General features: G+C 27.9%; 1 non-coding gene across 1 annotated transcript; it reads left to right on the top strand.

Moving 5' to 3' along the window:
• Positions 1–5,658: 5,658 nt before the first annotated feature.
• Trnat-agu lies at positions 5,659–5,732 on the top strand. The gene has a single exon. It is a non-coding gene; the product is annotated as a tRNA-Thr (tRNA).
• The last annotated feature ends 11,506 nt before the right edge of the window (positions 5,733–17,238 follow it).

The raw sequence follows: 17,238 nt of genomic DNA, 5'->3' as shown, positions 1-17,238 counted from the left end.
GACAGCGCATACTCTTCGGAGTGCAATAATTATACGTCACTCACCACTGTTTATTTGTTTACAGAGTATTGTTACTTTCTTTTACGTCGTTCTTGTATTAAATATTTGATAATATTTTACGGTTAGTTGTAAACTGAAAATTAACAAAAGAAACACAACAATGAGATGTTTGGGAAAACCTAATCTGTTATAAAATATCTGAGCGCAAAAAAAAAATATTCAATTTAATCTAGTTAGAGGGATTTTCATTTGTTCATTTTTTATTAATATTATCAACAATAATAATAACATGGGCGTAACCAAGGCCGTATCTAGAAATTTTTTTTGGGAGAGGTCTAAAACATGTACATTATAATTTTATTAAATTTAGATTTTAACTTTTAATATTTGGTTAAAAATAAGACGGAAAAAGATTTAATCTTCTTTTATTAAAATTAATATCATATTAGATTCTGAATGGAATGGTGGAATCTATTGGTTTTACAATGATGTGTGTTTTTTTTTATTTTTTTTGTGTCTGTCATCACATTTTGGAGCAGTAAAAATACTTCGATTTTCTTAAACAGCAACTTTTCTGAAAAGAAAATGAATTGAGATGGTACTTGGACAAGTAAAAAAATCAAACTTTTTCAATATTTTTTAAAAGCATCGAAAAACCCATAAAAATATTACAAAAAAACGTAAATTTTTACGCAAAACCACGTTTTGGCAAACTACATTTTTTTTATAAAATACTCTAATTCAAAAACGAAAAACCGCATACACTTTGAATTTTCACCAAATATTTAAATTAGTGTTTTCTATACATGGTAACGTTTTCGAAGTATTTTAAATTTTTTTGATTTATTTATACTCAATTTAAATTTTCAATTTTTCTATGTTTTTTTTTTTTTGAAATATCTATAAAAAAAATTGGCTGTCCAAAAACTCTTGAAAATTTGATACAAGATTCATTATAAGTTATACTTACTGCAACTAAAAAAAATTAAAAATCGTTTCACACAATTTTTTTTTATGATCTCATAAAGTTCAAATTTGTATAAAATGTGTCAAAATCACGATCATTTGCAAGTTATTTTGTAGATAAAAATTCATACAATTTATTCTGTTACACTTAAGGTTCAACATTTTAACACTAGGTTATCTATCTATAAGTTATTCTTCAAAAAACTATAAAAACATTTTTACCGGACTTGAAGAAAATATTTTTAAGACCATTTGAAATAAACTTAATTATTGAAATTTTTGCAAAAATTTGTGGAAAATGACTCTACTTTATGTTAATATGTTATATGTAATTGTTTCACAAGGAATCATCCAAATGTAGAACCCTATTAATTTAAAGCGATTACATACGATCCATGGTTGATTACAAAAGTCATAATCAAGTATCAACGTCAACATGTGTAATTTAAACAAAACATACAATATTATAGATATTAATAATAAAATTGATACTAGTATAACTAAGATAATATAATATAATGATTTTGAAAATTTTATTAACCATATTATATTTAATTGCCTACTCATCCTAGTTAAATGATAAAAATAAATTGCTTGTGTCAAAAAATAAATATACCAAATACATAAAATCCATGGTTAATTTTAAAAGTCGTGATCAAGGTATCAAAGTATCAATGTCAACGTTGTCAACATGTGTAATGACCACTAAACATTATACGATATCACATATATAAATATTAAAATTGATACTAGTTTGTTAATATAAGGTATTATTATAACAACTACATGCATGATTTTTAAAAAAATTAACTATGCCACCGTATTCAACTGCCAATCCATCCTAATTGAAAATAAATTTCTAGTTTTAAAATAAAATATACTTATTACAATATTTATATATAGCAATGTATTATATTCTAGAGTAACAAGTCATCTCCGTTCAGAAGCGTTATTCGTATATAATGATACCTATCATTGCATTCAAATTTAACAAATCCATTGTAATGACCTATCCTATAAAAGAGGTACCCTCTACCCCCTACTGTACAACAGAGTGAGGCCCATTCGGTTCTTTTTTCATATGATATTATGATATAAAATTAAAAGCAGTTAATGATTAATTGGAGCTTAAGTCATTTTTGACTGAAAATATTTATGTTGGTATTAAAAAAGAATAATTATTCTAAACATTTGTAAAATATTGAAGAAATTTCGTGGGGGGTCAGACATCCTGGACCACCACCACCAGATATGGCCTTGGGCGTAACAAATAGAAATACGGCGCTAACGATAAACGATATGAATTAAAGCAACTATCAAGTCCTTACGTTACGAATATCTATTATTGAGGCTCGATAAAGACTTTTTTGTGTGTCACTCGTCGCGTACAAATGTTATGAACGAGTACGTTTGGTCGTACTACGATCGTAACATGCTACATAGAAAAAAATAAAAAGAATAACATTCGTGTCACACTGTAAATCATTTTTCCTTTTGCGTTGGTTTTGTAAAAAAACATCAACTAGAAATTACGATTTTTGTATTCTTTACTACATATAAGATTGATTTTTTCCACAATTGTATTAATGGTGCCTATAGAAATAACATACGTAACATACGTATAAAAAAAAAAAAAGTATTATATATTTTAAAATTGTTCAAGAAAAATCAATTGTTATATCATCTCAATGATTCTATGATTAATTTTATTTATTTATCTCATAAAGTGTAATACTATCGTATTGCTATTCATTATTAATTAGATGGAGAAGTAAACTAGAAGGATTTAATAATGAATAGAGGTGGTGCGACGATTTGGTCGTCAGGCAGGATGGTCATAGGGACTTAATAACCGCAGAAAAAAAAAATAAAAATAAAAAATACTAACAATTATAATAATTTTTAAGTACAATAAATATAATAATTGTGTACAATTTATGAATAGGATTTGATTAGAAGTACTAAACATTTTTTCCAGTGACAATTACCGTAAAATGGGGTAACTCCGGACTGAAAGGGTAACTTCGGACAAAATAATTTTTAAATTGTATTGGATTATACTGATAAGGGTATTCTTTTGCGGTTAACTCCGGACAATCTTCAGAAATATTTGAAAAAAATAGTAAATTATGTGCGGAGTTACCCCATTTTACGGTAATCGATAACAATGCCAAAATAACAGTTTCGTTATCGATCATCGATCGATGGTTAAGGTATTAGCGATAGATATATCGTTATTATTACAATTTTGATTTAATCGAAATGTTTTAACTGCACCGTTTCCAATTGTAAAGATACCTAGCGATTTATATTCAAATCACGGGAAAATAATATACATTTTCCGGTGCAATTTACATAATAACTGTTGTTCCGCACGCATATTATTGCTTCGAGCACCCTGACATTCGTATCAATAAACGTGCCAATCATTGCGAAACAATTTAAAAAACGAACGAATACATTTGAATACGTTGAACTTACATACCGAACACGTAAAGCTTTTGATGGGCTGTATTGTATTATTACTTCGCCCGTAAATGCACGGTTACGTTTCCAATAACGAATTCCGTGATTGTTTTTAACTGGAATCCGTCAATCAGCATGGGAGCATAATAAAAATTCCGTTTGGGATCACGGTATAGCGCTAAAGCCCCGTGATTTCTCAACTTTTGGTTGATGGGCGTTCTCGTCCGCTATTACTCTTCCTGGCAACGCTGACATCTCCAACGGATATATTGTCCTTTCGCGGACTTATTAAAGTAAAAACGTTAGAGTAAACGTAATCTGTCGCTAGACACGCCGTAATAACTTTCTCGTACCTCTCAACCGTATCGAAACGCTAACCGCAGCACATCACACATCGCAACAACAGAGTATTGATTTTTAATGTTTTTAAAGTTTGACTACAAAACGCGTTGCATTAATTTTTCAGTGAAACCAAATGTAAACTATTATCTTCGCACTAACGGAAATCATATTAATCAAAATAAATTTACGTATTTGCCAAAGCATAACTCTTTGTCTACAAAACAATAATGTTAAGCCGCTTTATTCGTACATACCTACTCCCCTGGTTTATTATATAATATTTTTTTATTCGTTTTTTCGACAAACACTTGACATTCAAAAACCAAATTTTACAACAATAACACTCGGGAAAAAAATTCATTTCACAGTGTTGACTAAATTATCAAAAATATACTGTCATATTTGAACACCTTTACACGTAAATGCATGTCGTTCAATCACACGTTTTATTCATTCCGACTACGTTGGTCATTGACAAATAACAAAGTGCGTATTATCATTTAAATAAATTGAATATTTTCAGTGTTCTAAGAATTAAACATATATGAGCAATATTTTTAATTAACTAATTTATTACAAGACTCATCAAGTTAAGAGTTAGGTACTAGTTTTATTTAAAAATTGAAACAGAAAATTTAATTTAATATTTTTCAAAACTTATACGTAACAAGTGCATTAAATTTGTTGAATTATCAATGTTTCTATGGAGTACAAAATTTTTCATGCGAAAACTATTAGATTTAAACATTCATATCTGCTCTGATGAAACTTTTGAAAATATTTTCTTTAAAACTAGGTATATTTTATATTTTTTCAATGGTTTTTATTTACTCTCTTTTTTGCTCTTGTTCTATACTACTTGTTCTATATTACCACTGCACTTTTTGCTATGTAGTTACATCAATTTACTTTTACTTTTACCACTATTTAGTACTTAACGAATTTTTGTTTGGGCATAAAATAAATATGCAATGTAAATAACCGGAATGCGGTGGTTGTCATTTTGTTAAAAAAAATGTATTACATTTTAGAATATTCAAAACGATGACGTATATCAGGGGAAATATTAACTATAACTATATTACCTAGCGAATATAATTACAATTATAGATAGTAGATAGTCGATGATATTGATTACAGGAATAATATCAAATATATATAATTTATTTATGTATTAATTTACGAGTGTTAACTATAAAACAATTTTTAGTTTATAATTTATAAATAAATAAACAAAACAATTAGTAAATATAAATAAATAAATACATAAAAGTTTAGCCTGGAGTTTTACTTATTATACTTTTAAAGTACGATCGGTTTCGAATTAAAGTTCATCATCAGGTAAGTACGTAGAATGTTAATAAAACTGTGACTGAATATGAAAAATTTAATTTATTTTTTCATATTCAGTCTTAAAAACGTGTTCATTCGAAATGTAATGAAATGTAATGAGACAGCTAACTTATAATCCGAGTTAAATAAAATCAAATAAATATTCCATTTTTTCATTAATCATTATGAAAATTATTTGACATTAGTATTTATAATAATTGTTTAAAATGAGTGACAAAAACGTATATTTATATTAGGTAACTTGATAACTTTTTAACTTATTAGCTAAAAAAAATTACATTCTAAATCACAAATCCAAATAAAATATGTTATTTTTAATGTAGTTACTCAGTTTTAACTAAAAATCTAATTTAGTCATTAGAATAAAATTAAAATGGTGAATACTTATGAGTATGAAAAGTAACTGATAATTTAATGTACAAATTCAAAATAATTTTTATTTTTTTATGGTATTATCATCCAAATATAATACAAAATTGTAATAAGAAAAAGTGTTTAAATATATAAACATTTCCACAACCATTCAACAACGGCGCCGTGGCTTAGTTGGTTAAAGCGCCTGTCTAGTAAACAGGAGATCGAGAGTTCGAATCTCTCCGGAGCCTTGTACATTTTTTGCCTTATTTTTTTTTGCTTTATTATTCAGATTCGATATCGATAGAATTACTTTTTTTTATTTGTATTATTGTAACCCACTAAAATTTTTATTTATTTTTACTTCATACAAAAACTTATGGACGCCTTGGGCAAGTTAAATTATCAAATTATTCAAAAATATTTGCGCTGAAAATAAAATGTACTAATAGATAATATTTTTTAAAAAATTTACAATTTTAAAATATTTATTAATCAGTGCATATTTAATTTGCATACTCAAAAAGTTATGCAGCATCTATAAAATGCTAATGTTAAGTACTTGACAAGTTTCATAGAGTTTTTACGATCAAAATTTTAATCAACAAATATTATATTGTACAGTACAACAAATAAGACTAATATCCTTTAATCGGAAATCGTCAAAAAAACCAAGTTTGCCGAAATTACATTTTCTAACACGACTAAAATTCGCTTTTTATTGAAATGAAATACTCATGAGAAACATTATGTTAAAATAGTTTTATATTATAGTTTAATTTATGTTAAAATCGCAAGTATTATAAATATTCGACTGCAAAAATGTTGCGAATTTATAAATAACGCTTAAAAGAAATTGAATTCTTATGAAAATGTACATATTCGAATGCTTATTCGGTGAAGATCTCAAATTTCTACGATTATTCTTTTTTGAGTACAGACGAAAAAAAAAAATTAGATATTGTCGAAAACCGGTAATCCGTAAATGTTGCCTCTTTCACCCGATTGCGGAAGAAACAGAACGATATGTTTTTATGTACGTTCCCACCAACCGCTTAAACTAAAGGCTAGTTCAAACTATACCAGTAATTTAGTAGAGTGGTAAGTGATTTACTAACTACTAAACGGTTTAATAATTGAAAAGTGTTCAGACACAATTAGGGTTTAAAACTGTTTTAGTACATTAGTAGTCGTTTTGGTGCTGTGAAAAGTGATATATATATATATTTTTTTTTTATAACATTTTTTTCAGTCTTACCCCCTAATTTGGTTCCAATATATATAAAAATTATGTGTACAAAATTTCATGTCGATAGGTTAAGTTTAACCCGTTCCCCTCAGTCTTTAAAATTCAAAAGCACGATTTTATTCAGATAACCACGTTTTTTTTTTTAATGTTTTATTTATATCTCGTTTCAACTCGTTCATATATAAATATGTGTGGTACATTATTTATGGTAAATTAAATTTTTTATATAGTTTTTTGATTATCATCATATTTTTATATATAATTAATTATGAAACATACAAGTTTATAAAATGTATAAAACGTTATTTAATAATGTGACAATTTCACAAGATTACAAAATATCTAACATCATTATATTATTACATTTGTAACTGATTGAATTTATTATCTAAGATAAGCAAACAGCATTTAATAATTTAACTATTTGATTTGATTATCTTTTAATATTTTAATGATTCGAAACAGTTACCACGATAGATAGTAAAACAAAATATTATACATATTTTTTCATTATGGCTTCAACATCTACTTCAAATATTATTCTTCGTGAACAAGGTAAAATTTTTTTAATTGGTAGTACTTGCAACCAAATTATTGGTAGTAAATTACCGTCAAAAAGACAGGCGTTACGTGTACTTTTTTTTAATATGCGTAAAGTAAAACTCAACTTACACGAAAGTGCAAAACTTGTTATCCAAGAAATAGTTGTATTTTGGCAAAAAGCTCGCATTCCAATAAGACAAGAACACAATAACATTAAGAAGTTGGAATCATTATACGAAGAATGGAGAACTTTACAAAAACATGCAACGTGAAAAACCGAAATAAATAAGATAAAACAAGAATGTTTTGTGAATGAGTTAGATGACCTTTTTGATATTGCACATATGAATGCATTGGATATTATTAAAATAAAAATAGATCGACAATTCTTACTATCTCAAAGAGAAAAAGGCAGAATTGGTTGTATGCTTGGTAAATATAAAAATTTACAAAAAACTGAAGAAAAAGTAATTACTCGGTTAGAAGCAGTTACAAAACGGAAAAAGAGAGCTTATGGAGAAATTGAACAAGCAAGTAAGACAGTAAATTTCTATCAAACCATTTTAAATTATTCTATAAATTTAATTTATTGTAGGACGTACTGTTGACAGCGAAATAATTTGTTCTACAAGTTCTGATAGCGATTCTGATGCTGGTGAAAATATTTTAAACAAATCGTTAGATATTGGTAACACATCCGAATTCCTAGATCTTCATACATTTCAAAGTAGAGGTAAGAAAAATTTTATAACACCGAAACTTGCAATCGCATTGGACAGGTGTAAAATAAGTGATCGCGATGCAGTTTATATATTAACAGCTACTGTAGAAGCGTTTAGTTGTAAATGATTTAATTTTAAATCGGACATCTATTAACCGAATACGCCAGCGCTTACGTAAGGATAGAGCAGATCAACTTCGAAAAGAATTTAATACATCAGAAGTAGGTCCAGTTGTTGTTCATTGGGATGGTAAGCTACTCCCAGATTTAACAGGTAAAGAGCTTGTTGATCGATTACCAGTAATTGTTTCATATAAAAATTCCGAAAAACTGTTAAGTGTACCTAATCTCATATCTGGAACTGGTCAAAATCAAGCGGAAGCAGTGTTTCAAGCACTTGAAGAATGGGGCCTTATCGATCATGTACAAGCTCTATGTTGCGATACAGCTTCGAACACGGGCCGTCTAAAAGGAGCATGTATAATCTTGGAACAACTATTAGAACGCGATATTTTATACTTTCCTTGCAGGGATCACATTTACGAAATTATACTTAGATCGGCATTTGAAGTAAACTTTGTGGTTACGTCTGGTCCAGATATTCAAATTTTTAAACGTTTTCAACAATTTTGGCCAAAAGTTAATATCAATAATTATAATACTGGATTAGAAGATATAATTGTCAGTGAAAAATTAAATGATATAATTAATGTTATGTTATTATTTTACATGAACCAATTACGCAAACCACACAACAGAGACGACTACAGAGAATTGTTGGAATTAGCTGTAATATTTCTTGGTGGTACCACTACTCGCGGTATATCTTTTAGGTATCCTGGTGCAATGTACCACGCCCGTTGGATGTCTAAGGCCATTTATTCTCTAAAAATATTTATATTTCGTAAGCAATTTAAATTTAAAAAAAATGAAGAAGATTCAATTCGTTCAATTTGTATTTTTCTTATTCGATTGTATATTAAGGCATGGTTTTGTGCACCTATTGCCTCTTTAGCTCCATTTCAAGACTTACAATTTTTGAAAAATGTCGTCGATTATGAAAATATACATAAAAACATTTCTCAATCAACATTAAAAAAACTATGTGGACACTTGTGGTATTTAGCACCTGAAACAGCAGCATTGGCATTTTTTGATACTAATTTAACAATTGAAACAACAATTAAAATGGTAGATTCTATAAAACTAAATAATTTAACTTCTGAAATCAATAAACGAATCATTGTTTTGCCAAATGAAATAACTCAAATCATGAAGAAAGAAATATATGATTTTATTTACGTTGAATCTACATCATTTTTTTCACGATTTGGAATATCAACATCATTCTTGGAGCAACATCCATCAATGTGGGATGAAAATGTAGATTTTCAAAAAGGTCTTGAAATTGTAAATACATTTCGTGTTACAAATGAACGAAACGATAGTATCATATTCATACTTAATATAAATTTATATTAGGGTACTCATTAATTTTTAAATATAAATTTCTTTCGGGCCCACCTCCTAAAAACTTGTGTATCCATATAAAAATTATGTACAAATAATGTTGAGTTAATTAAACAAGAATAACCCGTGCTAATTTGCACTTGGAGTTTGAATTATAAATACATATTAAAATATACAAAACTTGTACTAATATAATTAAAACAAATTTGTAATTATTTAAAAAATCATGCTCAGTATATTTATTTCAAATACCTACATAAAAATGATAATATTAAAAAAAATTATTACAGTTTTAAAAATTCCAATATTACCTATGATTGATTAACTTAAAATCATTTAAAAAACGTTGATATTTTAGAGGCCTTTTGAGGACTTAGTACTATTTTGAACAACGTTACATATTGTAACAATTACAAATATTGTTAAGTATAGAAAATTTAAATATTTTTATGAAATAATAAGGTTGTGTATGAAGATTTCTAAATTTTTAAATAATATTTAAAAGTAGAAATATTTAAATTAATAATATTCTATGTCTCACAATTTCCTGAAAATTATTAAATTGTGTAGTCAGAATAACTATTGATATTATGTCATTATATGCAATAAGTTATTTTAAAAAAATTTTTAACAGCATATTTTGTCAAGAATTTAGTGCTAAATTTAATTATATTTAATTAAAATTGTTATAAATTACAGTTGATCGTTTTTTCGGTCTCAAACACATGAAAATCTGTCAAAATAATTTTCGTTGCCTAACAGTATTAACAATTATCTCATTCTTAAAAGTTTCATAACAATGTATATTTTTGTTTTATGAAAAAACCTACACAAGTGCAATGCATTTCTAACAGAACACATACATTTTGTTATAAAAAAAAAACTTTCTGACATTTCAATAAGGAGCATAAACGAGCAATCTGTGGTAGAAAATATTGCAAATAAGTGTTTGTTGTTATGAAATTATAGCATTCATATTTAATGTCGCATTATTATGGCTTTTTAAATTAAATTTCATTGAATAATGGTGCACCACGACTAGCAATGGCTAATTTAAAATATTGTTTTGATACATTTGTAATGTACAGGTTAATATTTAACCATACCTTATTAAAAAAAAAGTCTAAATAATTATCATCATCGATATTATTCATAATTTTTACTTATAAAACAAAATGTATAAATTATAGAAATTTATGGTTTTTGTGAGTATTTTCAGGAACACTGTTCTCTAGAGCTTTTCATTCCAAGAATTATTTTATATTATAACTCGCGAATACCTATCGAAATTATAAAACTTTATTTTTATTAAAATTTTTTCTTTGTAGTATGACTAGTATACATATAGTTATTATTGAATATTGAAACAAGTTAGTTCGATACATTTTACTCTATAAATAATGTACTCGAGAAACAACGTTTGAACAAAGTATACATTTTAAAAATATACTGTATAAAAATATGGAGGTTTTATTTTGTATGTTTCATCAAAGTATTATTTCTTATTTCAATTATATTTTTGTACACTCGCTTAGTTTAAGAAATCCATACATTTTTACATTGTTATAATAATATTTTATATTGAATTAAAACCTGTCTGCAACAGAGTCATGCAGGTCAAAATCAATTTCCATTTCCAACGTATCCGTGGCAATATCCACAACAATATAATTTTGACACGATCCAATATGATTTCTTTCTTGTTTTCTGGTTTCTCGTATTATATGGAGTGTATGCTGCGTATAAAAATGTTAACCAACTTACTTTTAAAGTCGCATTAAATATAATAGAGCTGTGACATAGTTCCATAGATTGGTCCTTGATCCGCAACAACACTGTTTGTATATAGCCGTGGTTCTAAACCTTTTTTATTTTACACCCCTCTCCTCACTATAGATTCTTAAAAATCTCACGCCTTGTTATACATTTTTAAATTTTTAGTTTTCATTTTATTTTTTGTATACTTTTTTGTTTTTGTTTAATAAACTCCATACGGTCCCATGGTAGTCGTGATAGTCTACGTGTACCATTATCGTTGGCCTGCGCTTGATAAAACCCAGCAAAAACTCGGGAGACGACAACACCGATCTGGCAAACTCTCACCTGACTTGTGCACCGTACAGAAAAAGGGATAGTTGCCAGAACACTGGTGACACCGTACCCACTGAGCAGGGCTGGCGAAAGAGCAGCGCGATTGGTGCACCAGGTTCCGCGAACATTCAGGCTATCAAAAATGATATGGTTGAAACATTATTATTGATCTATCAATAGATATTAGCAGAAAATAAATGTTTTCAAAAATTGTTTAATTATTTTAAACATTTTGTTTCTGTAAGCTTGAATTTCACCAAGGTTCGGTTATCAATTTGTATAAACGGTTAAACAAAGATGATTAAATAATTTATTAATTGTATATAACGTTTTTTTAAAGCAATGCGTTCGATAAAATGTAAATAAAAATAATAAACTATTTTACAAACTTCATTTAATCATTTATACAAATTAATAACCGAACCTTGGTAAAATTCAAGTTTACAAATACAAAATATTAAAAATAATTAAACAATTATTAAAAACATGTTTTCTGTCATTTTCTAACCATTCTTCGAATTTAATAACAAAGGCACCGCAAATCGTTCTACCGGCATTATTGCTGGGTCAACTCATTAGTTTATTTGGAATCATTAGTTTCAACTCTACGACGATTTTTTTTCGATGAGACCGTCCGTACACAGAACTTTTCAACCGTCCGCATTGCCAGGGACCACGGATATCGCCCGTTCAACGCAAAAATCGTCGAATACGGCCGCCATCAACGACGGACACGAGCGCGTCGAATTATTGTCCTACGATTTTTTTGCGTTGGTTGTGGACGGAACCAATGATAGTTAATAATAAAAATAGTTCGAGGGACACCGCGACTCCATCTTGACACCGACATCAACCGAGGACAGTCGGCTGCGTGATACAAGATACGTAATGACTATAATGTCCATTTTTGTTGGTAATAATAATTTGTATGCTTCATGATAAATTCTTTTGAACTTCTCGCACTCCATACGGTTTGTGTGTATGCAGTACCAACGAAATGGATAGATAATGTTAAGTAACTTAAAGCTTTCCGTGCTAAAAAAAAATAGTCTGATCAATACCGAGGAGCCGAGTAGATTTAGACCCACCGAAGAATTACATAAAAAACTTTTAGGAAAACACTTTTTTAAGGCCGAGATAGTTTAAAATAACGCAATATGCTTAAATGACGATAAACAGCTAATATTGTAATTGTGATTTTCTTCAACGTTAATACGATAAAATGTTTAACTAAGATGGTTTCGTATAAAAAAATAAAAAATAAAATTACCGTTAAATGTTTTACGAATAATAGTTACAATCGTGATAATGTGGAATAGCATTATCCATTGCGCTCACATATTATAAATTCGGGATTAGGACGTTAAAAAATCCTAGTTGAATTTTAAAATATCACTATAAAAAAGGTGCACAGTGCTATGAATTTTTTTGTAATCATTCGAAATTACTTGAATATTTTTTTTTTTTTTTTATGGAGCCTTAAAACACTCTCGAAAACCGGTATCCACGTCTGTATTCGATAATTTTTAAAAAAGTATCTTCTACAAAATTGTCCGTAACCGTGGTATCGTCGGTCGCCCTCTACCGGTGCTCGATTGTACCTACAGTGGCTCACCGGAAAAGGCAGGCGCTCTCTGCTGCCGATCGCTCGCGAGAACTCACAGGCAGTGACTATGACGTTTTTCGTTCGATACGTATTGCCGCTGGGGCGACGTCGTACGCAGGGATGGATGTAGCCACGGACCGCTAAGCCGTAAGGTGCCGCGATGTGTCATACGATCGTTGGCCAACAGATATTGAGTACTATTTTATCAATTAATTGTGACTGCCCCACGAAATGCACAACGATTATTTTCATGAATGTTTCATTATTCAAATTACTGAATCTGAATTGAGAAAAAAGAAAACATTTTACCGTCTCTGGCGTAAGGGGCCTCTCAAAAATTAATAGCCCCTCTCGCCTTATACTTTTACCATGACCCGGCTCTGGTTGTATGTCATCGTTTTCGATTGGTCAAAACGAATCGGCAAACTGCTGACTGCAAGCTGGACATTTTTTCCAACAGACATAATTTTTACAACAACATTCACACCTTTCAGCCGAGAACGTTAGTATACAATTATAATGACAATGATATCAGTTTATTTCTAGAACTACGGAGCTGCAATATAAGACAAGCAAAAAACAATATCATGTAGGGTAGTATTTCTAAAGAGCGTTTCGTAAAAAAATGTAATTGTTTATTAAAAAAAAAAAAAAAAACATTGGAATATAAAATATTATTGAAAACGATCGAAAATGTTCATAAAGAATATATAAAATTAATGTTTTCTTATACTTTCGATTCTAAATGTATACAGTTTTTAACGTGAAACGCGTGTTCGATGTTGTTTGTGCAGTTCGATTCGAAGAGCTATCGATGATAAGAATGCTCGCATTTCTGGTTCAACTAAAAAAAAAGTTTTTCACATTTCTTATTTTTAATGTTGGTCGAGGCGGAAAAACACTACACAACGAGTTCACGGAAATATTCATATCAAAGACAATAGTAATAACGTTTTTATTGTTTTTCCCGTAATTATTGGTTACCCAGTTTTAATCCAATTCAAAATATGGATGATTGTTGATTTATTATATTTTAATTTCAGAGAATGGTCAGGCTGAAGTTCAAAAATTGTTCTTAATCAGGTGTCGTATATGTGTTACACATATATATTGCATAACATAAAAATATTGCCGATCATGCGAAAATCCATAGTAGCAATGATAAACAAAATCATAAAAGTGTTGCGTTTAAATTTAGGTTATAATTTTAAGGTGTCGATGACGCACATACGCGGGGACAATAAAAGAAAAATGTGTAAACTAGACGATATAAAAAAAAGTTAACTAAGGAAGGAAGAGCAATGATAAATTTCCGGTTTGTCGGTCCTGGCTGGATTCTCCTTTCGAAAATAATGATTTTCTTGATCGTAAATAAATTACCGTGCAGGCAGTGATTTCCTTTTGTTATATTTTAAAAGAATAAATTGTTCTATTATACTATGAAAATTGAGTTGAACATTTATTTATATTTTTCTTTTTCTCGAATCTTTATTCTATTAATTATGAATAATATTTTTTTCTATAGATTTGCTGGTACGGTAATAATTTAAAATTATAAAAAAATATAAAATGAATTTATTAGAGACACGTTTTATGTTTACGCAATGATCATAACTTTGAAGTTGAAAGTGAACAGGGATGGAATAGCCTTTTTATCAATCGTGTTTCTTCATTAAGACTTGTTTGAAAGCTTTTGTTCGAGTTTTAGTTAAGGGAACGCTTTCTGTCCAAACAAGGCTCATCGTTATTAACAATTGTGGTCCTCAATAAATCATATTTAAAAAAAATATATAAATTTTTATTGCATGAAACATTAGGTCATAGCGTATACTACACGGGTAATCTAATATATGTAGCATCTGATGTTACTGCAAAAAATTTGTGCACCCAATCATATTCATCAACAGGCCAAGATGGAATACATTACTTCATTTTTTTTTTAAATAATTAATAAAATATTTTAATCATATATTTTATTCGTCAATAAATTAAAATAAGATGTTTATTAATAATATGAGAAACTATTCCTTAATTTAAATTTATATTTTTTTTTTTTATTAAAGATATTTGTAGTTGTTATATTTCTGTCATTTTTCTTGTCTATATCCAAAGATCAATTTTTCGTTTAAAACCATAAATGCATAATATGTTTTGTTGTCGAATGAAAAATAATATATTATAATTAAAATAATATTAAATAAGATAAAGATTATAATATCCGAATAATTTATTTTATTTTATTAACCTATAAAATTATATTATTTATTCACACATGTATTTTTCAATTATAAACTATTAACTTTTGAAAAATAAATAATGTTTATCTCAATTAAGTCGCGATTTATCATAACTAATAATAATGTGTCCTTAGTCATAAAATAGGCTATGAAAAGAAAAAAGAATATGATAACCTATCGGTAATATTTACGATCCAATAAGATAAGATTTTAAACACAATTTAAATTTATCGTAGTTCATTACTATAACTTCTTGGTAATCATAGACTTTGACGGTCCTGTTAATATTATAAGGATGTTAATAACGTCAGTTTTTATTTAGATGAGCATTTCTATACATGGGGCTCGCAAATCCCTAGATGAATAGTCCCATCGGTAAGAAATGGTAAACGCTGATGTAGAAAAACAACCATTTATTTACATTAAAAATAATAAAATAATATATAACCATAATGGTAAAAAAGAAAAAATAAGTTTATAGTTAAATGCATCATAAACTATGAATAATAAAGTAAAAAGTAGAAATAAATATATGATTGTGTTTGTTTTATAATCAAAAGTTTATTTATTCGTGGTTCTACATTGAAAATAAAAAAAAAAATTATTTTTTAATGATAACAAACGATTTCTATATTTCGTTTTTAATGTCGCTATGGAAGAAAAGCCTTTCGCTTGTATAAGAAGTGATGAATGGAATCAATGTTTTCAATGCTTCTGTTACTAACTTCTGTTATTCTTTTCGTCGAGCGAGCCAAAAAGTATTTAAATCTTAAGATATTAGTTGTAATTGAAATGTCTTATCAGATAATAATAGTATAAAATGGTTGTGAATCACTGCTGGTAATTTGGCAAATGTGACTATGTTTTCATCAAATGGATTAAGAACTCATCTATTCTAAAAGTCAACGTTGTTACTTGGGAAATATTCCAGTAACTGAATTCTCAACTCTCGCAAATGTGTTTTCATAGAGTCCAAAACATAATTAAGATTAGAATTTTTCGAGTTTACATTTTTATCATTGTAATTTGTAGTTAAATTGAATGCATCAATATTTCGTTTTCGAGGTGAATAATCTAAATATAAATATTCTTTAATAAAAGTATAAACTTTGTCACATTAGTAGAATATTATTTTCAGGGTCTTGTAAATTTATACTTGAATCATTTAAATGTGAAAATAAATAACTTTAATAAGCTAAGAGTATTAACGATTTGTTATCTTGAAAAAACTCTGAAAATGGGATGTTTCAAAGTTTAAAAAAAATTGTCTACTCATCTTGTGATTCAAAAACTCGAATATTTGTTTCGTTAATGGTTTAAAATAGTATATACTTCGTAACTGATGAAACAGATAAAAACTTAAATTAATTTTTATTATAAGGAGGATGGGTCATGAGGAAATTATTTTTTACTAATTTTGGGGGTCGCGATGGTAAAAGGGTTTATTTAGATTAAGAAACTATAAGTTTGAGCGGGGTAAAACGATGACGAATTAAAATGTATTGTACGTTTCAACACTGTATTACTCGTATTATAAAGTAAATAAATAATAAATAAAAAAATATTATTCACTTGGTATATCGCCAGAAATATATAGTAATAGTTATAATAAAACATATCTACAATACATTCTTACTCGTACTGAGGAATTTAAAGAAAAAAATTAATTACATAAGAAACATTAAATTCTACAAAATAGTCAATAATAACTGAAAGTTATCGAAAAACGCATATGTACTTATGATAAAAAATGAATTAAAAAAATATTTATTTATTCACATTTTAAATAAAGTGTTTGAGTCTGTGAGCTATAAAATATACTACCATTACTAACGTAGAA

Source organism: Sipha flava, unplaced genomic scaffold (assembly GCF_003268045.1).
Source record: "Sipha flava isolate LNK unplaced genomic scaffold, YSA_version1 71_pilon_pilon, whole genome shotgun sequence".
In the NCBI taxonomy this organism is placed as follows: Eukaryota; Metazoa; Arthropoda; class Insecta; order Hemiptera; family Aphididae; genus Sipha; species Sipha flava.
The sequence above is the reverse complement of the archived record's forward strand: the minus strand, read 5'-3'. Positions and strand labels throughout refer to the sequence as shown.